Here is a 5414-nt window from a genome sequence, read left to right as displayed (position 1 = left end):
AATGCTAATTTGGCCAAATATTAGCACCTGCTTCGATAAAAATGTAGTCTAAGAACTTCATCGAGTTTCAGACGGAGTCAATCAATATCGTTTTTTGTATCCTAACTTGGTGCATGTGGTAATTTTTTTTTTGTGAAAATTTGGAACTAAATATTGAAATCAATTTCAACTGTAGTATAAAAACCCATGTATAATTTTTTTCTGCTGGTGAACACTGTTACACAATTCAGCTTTTGATTCTTCAAGCATCCAATTTGGGGTTAAATTGAATGCAATTCACAAATCTTGCTTTTCTTAGTTGGATGTTAAACAATATAATTGATTCTGTACGATTAAGTTTCTTTTGAAAATGGACATATGTTTTAATTTGTTTAGGGAAAACGGTTGTCTTTTCATGGAGGAATAACTTCGATTTTTGGCTAAAAGTCATAACTTTTCCGAACTTTACCCTAGATTTTAAGATTTAAGTTAATGTATTGAGTTCAAGCTTTGACTATAATATTTATAGATCATTTGGTAACTTTTAGGAGTGGTCCCCCGGATAAAAATCGGGACATGATATTTTTTGACCAAAGTAATGCTGAATGTCTTTTCTTCGCAAAAAAATAGAAAAACAGGGTGTTTAAAAATGAACAGCGTGGTTTTAGAGCTTTCCCATATTTATTAAACTAAACTTACAGTTACAAAAAATACATGACATGAATGAGCAGTTCAAAGAGTTTTTATTGTTTGCTGCCAACAATGCGCATGTACACCTCATGTTTCCACCGCCATCCGTTAGAGAGCGCTAGTCGCAAAGATGGCGGCTAGCGAACACAGGAACATAGTTGTAAGCGTCTCCGTAAAACTCTTCAAACAGTAGTCACAGGAATGGCCTAAGGACAAACCATCCAAACGGATTTCTTTGGGCTGAGCGCAAACAACTATCTCACTCGCTCAGCGCTCTTTCCACTCACTCTTGGTGTATTGAATTTCGGTTTCAGGGTCTGAGTGAACGACCAGATTAAGTGATCATAGTTTTTGAACGTCATGACTGTTTCCGAATGCTCCAGTCGAATGGCCTGCTAGTTTTTATATAGATTTTTTTTGCGTTTTTTACTTTTAGATAGGTACAACAACAGTTCGTTTCAATCGATGAAGACCGATCGGTGGCACACTTTTCGGTGTATTTATATCGGCTCTTATCAAGAAGGTTTAATTAGTTGCTGTGGTATCGGAGATAATTTTATCTTCGGAGTTTGCCACTGAAGCTATAACACGGTTCTTTCATTTCTAACAGTTTTTTTTACTGGACAGTAGGTCACGTTGAATTTATGGTTTGTTTGCAATCACAAAATATATCTTTCTGGCGCACCCTAATCTTCTTCCAAGACGTTGGTGAGTGCAATTGCTATCGTTGTATCATCATCATCATCAATTTCAGTAAATCTCGGTGGATTATCGGAATTGAACAGCCTTTATCCAACTTCTAACTTTGGACTCCTGCCTTGTCTTTTTTCTTTTCTTACTTAAAAGGGCACTTGAATAAGCACCTGCATATGATTTGATTAATCTCTAGAAATCAGTATCAATTAAGCCTTAGGCTGAGTGTCTGATAGTGATAATTTTAGAATGTAATTCGATTTCCTTTTCTCTCTTGTCCTCTTTGTCACATAACTTATCGCTAGTGTGAATGGCTTTGTGTAGTTGATGTATTTTTTCCCATTTCTTCCCAACGGTCTCGTTTTTTTAGATGCTGTGCCTGATGAACCTGTTTTATTTATTTTCATGTAAATTTGTATTTATTTTCATGCAGCCGTTTATTCAGTTTGGGAAACAAAAGTTACGCCCCACTCAAAAAGTTTATGACGTCATTAAATTTCTTATTCGCACGCTTAAGGAAGAAGAATTCTGCGATGCGCCATGGTGATTAGGCGGAAGCGGTGAGTTTAGACGCAAAATTCTCATCCCCCGGGATGATCTCATTATTTGGCGCGCTGCAGGTGCGCTATAGCTGTCCCTGTAAACCAAGTTCACCATAATCAGCCAGTTACCAATTTGTTTAATTTTGTGGGCATTTGCCTATGATGTGGGTGTAGTGTTGTGTTTATTCTAGCAGAAGCTTAAAATTAATAATTGTACAGAGGTTTTTGATCGCATTCCCAGTATTTATTCACTTTTCATCCGTTGCCTGCAATTGCATTGTCTGAAACAAAACAGTTTTCTTGGTAACTGAAAAGTGCACCCAAAAAAATGTTTGCGTTGCCATAGCTCAGCAACTCGTGGCGCCTTGTTTATAGGACAACAAATGCTTAAAATTGTCTCCTCTACCATCACCTGAAGTATTGCTGATTGTTCCTGAAAAAAACCTGTATATACATCAACCTCTATCAGAATCGGCAATAATTTGAATATGACGAAAAATCAAGAAATTAGTGAACCCTCTGACTTTAGAATTCTATCAATTGAAAGCTGAGCAATAAAGAACAGATATCCTTCAGAGCGACACGGTCTATATCATTAGGATCGAATCCAGGATTTTTTTCTATGGGACACAAGGGTCAGACAGGTCTTCTCATATTTGAGATTAAAAACAAAATAAATTTGTATATTTTTTTACAGAATTTTGATATGAAAGTTATTAATATAAAATCAAATGAGTGAAGCTCCGTTATGCACAAAATAAAACGAACGCCATGATAACCGTATTAAAAACCTTGACTATTTTTAAGCGTCTGTCTAAATCCGCCGATGTATATCATTATAGGGCCTCAATATATTTCTGGGTCAGACCGAAACGAGAAAATAAGAGAGTTATTTTTCCGAACGGATAGATAGGATAAGTATATGCATATTTACCCTCTGATTTCTGGCTTTTTCCATCTACCACAGCACCATTGTCCTCGTCCTTTTTAGACACAAAAAAAAAAGGAAAACACTCACACGAAAAATAAAACTGAAAGACTTTCGCGGTTGTAGCCGCTTCATCAGTCAAGGAGAGAATGAGTGGGGAGGAGTGTGTTGGAAAAAGGAGTGTGTTGGAAAAAGGGGAAAAGGTGGGGGGAAGAGGGGAGGGGTGTATTGGGGCGGGGCTACCTCAACAAGATACATTCAGACCAGGGTGCTTGTTGGCTTGGAAATGCCAAATGCATGCCAATTCGAGGGTGTGGAGATTGAGGGGCGAGTCAGTGGGTGACAGGGAGGCAATGATAGAAACTTTGAAACATAGATTGAAGATGGAATCATGCGATAAACAATGTATGGGGACCGGGAGAGATGCGTGTGGAGACGACGGACAACAGGAGGCGCGGTGATTATTTATTCTGAGGTTGAATGCAGCATTCGTCGTGTTGCCTCTTACACATATAACAACGCTGCCTCCCTCACTCTTCCATATATTATGTAACACTCTCCGCTACACACCTAATGAGGTAATTTGCGGGGTAGTACGAAGATGTAATAAGACAATTACAATACTTAGTGGGTTGGTGATAGTTTTCCGGGTTTACACCGCGTTGATTCATGTTTTGCGGACGACAGTTTCGGGCGCGTTCCAGCTCCCGTCTTCGGGTCCAAAGAAGACCAAAAATATGAATCAACGCGGTGTAAACCCGGAAAACTATCACCAATCAACTCACCGCGGAAGCCTCCGTAATAATTACAATACTTAGTGTTCACTGCTCAAGGCGATGAATGCCGTACCTAATACTCTAAGCGAATGCGAGCAAAGGTTGCGTAAGGTAGCCGGAGTGCCGCCTGGATTGGACTCCTCACTGAATGAAGAAGACAGCGACCGTTCACGTCAGCTCAAGATGTGAAATACGGCTTTAAAACTGTTTTTGCTGAATGAGTACGAAATATACATTGGAGCAGATATTTACTGTGGAATTTTGTATATCCCTCAAATATGTCTTGCCGGTTTTTCAAAAGTTGTGCAATGCCTCCAATTAAATGCTAATAAATAAATAATAAACAGTCACGAAGTATTCACAAGTTAATCGCCAAAAGATCGTACAGTAACAAAATATACAGTATGGATACAAATCGAAATTTAGTGTGATATAGTAAGCGACTGCAGTCCTGCTATCCGCATCTTGACGGAGATGCAGTCATTCGATGCGAAACAATGACATCACCTTTGGAATTTTATCGTCTTTGCGGGATTAGTAGCGATGGAGGTTATAGATAAAGGGAGAAGCCGGTTATTTATCCGTCAGGTGAGATCATCATTGTCGGCGGAGCAAAAAGCGTAGCGTGGTGGGGGTGGGAGAGGATGGATAGTATGGAAGAGTGAGGGAGGCTGCGTTGTTACATGTGCAAGGGCCATATTCTCAGTCGACCCTTAGGGCCAACCGACCCTTGATACGTCATCAGCCCCTACATAAACTACAATAGTGTTTTTAAGTGTGTTGGTCTTTAAGAATTAAATGCTACATTTTTGGCTGACGTTTCGGTATATTTTTATACCTTCATCAGGGCTTTATTTACAGTGAATATGATTTGTTTTCATAAAAACATTTGGCGATAATAAGGAGGAGTTCTATCGTTGTTTTATTTTCTTTAATATAGGATAACACGCATTGCCAAGTTTATACACCGTGTCTCGATTAAAAGTATTTTTATCAAGCCTGATCTCAATGGTCTTCTTATCAAGCCTGTACCAGAAGTTGTTGGTACTGCAGATTAATTTGGCGCTATCTCATTTTATCTTGCGTCCCAATTGATGCTATGTGCATCCACGGCTCAATTATCACGCTGTCCAAGTCTAAAATGCCTCCGATTCACCTTAATCTTACAGGCTATCGTTCTACCAGTCTCCCCCACGTAGATTTGGTCACATTCGCAGGAAATCTGGTAGACGCCAAGGATCATTAGGATAATAGGGTCTTTCTACCAACTATCTTTACTAGGTAGTTAGTCTTTTAATTTACTAATTGGGAATTTTTTTATTTGTGTCGCCAAAAATCCGCATCCGCAAGCGTGTTGCATATCTTGATACTACTAGTGGCGGATAGATATAAGGGGGGTTAGGGGGCGCGCGCCCCCCTTGCAGGTCCGCCCGCATAACCGACCATTTTAGATCCACAGTTGTAACTTTTTAAAATGATAAAATGGCATTGTCTTGTATGTGAGTATAATTAGTTTAAATGAAACTTTCTTAAACTTTGATTATTTATATATTATATAAAACTTGATTATATTTCATTACGACAGAGGTAAGGGTAGCTCAAGATATTTTTTGCGCCCCCCCTTGAGTTTTTTTCTGTATCCACTACTGGGTACTACTGAGCATGTTTCGTGCCATGATTTGGACTTTTCATCTTTTATATATGAAATGACTAATCCCGAAGTCTTTTCGTCTTATTTTACATATTATCAGGCTGCCCAAACCTTAAAATTAAGGTAGCTCTCTGTCCTCATATGTTTATCCTATT

The sequence above is a fragment of the Ischnura elegans genome, chromosome 8 (assembly GCF_921293095.1).
Source record: "Ischnura elegans chromosome 8, ioIscEleg1.1, whole genome shotgun sequence".
Classification (NCBI taxonomy): Eukaryota; Metazoa; Arthropoda; class Insecta; order Odonata; family Coenagrionidae; genus Ischnura; species Ischnura elegans.
Note: the sequence above shows the minus strand (reverse complement) of the source record.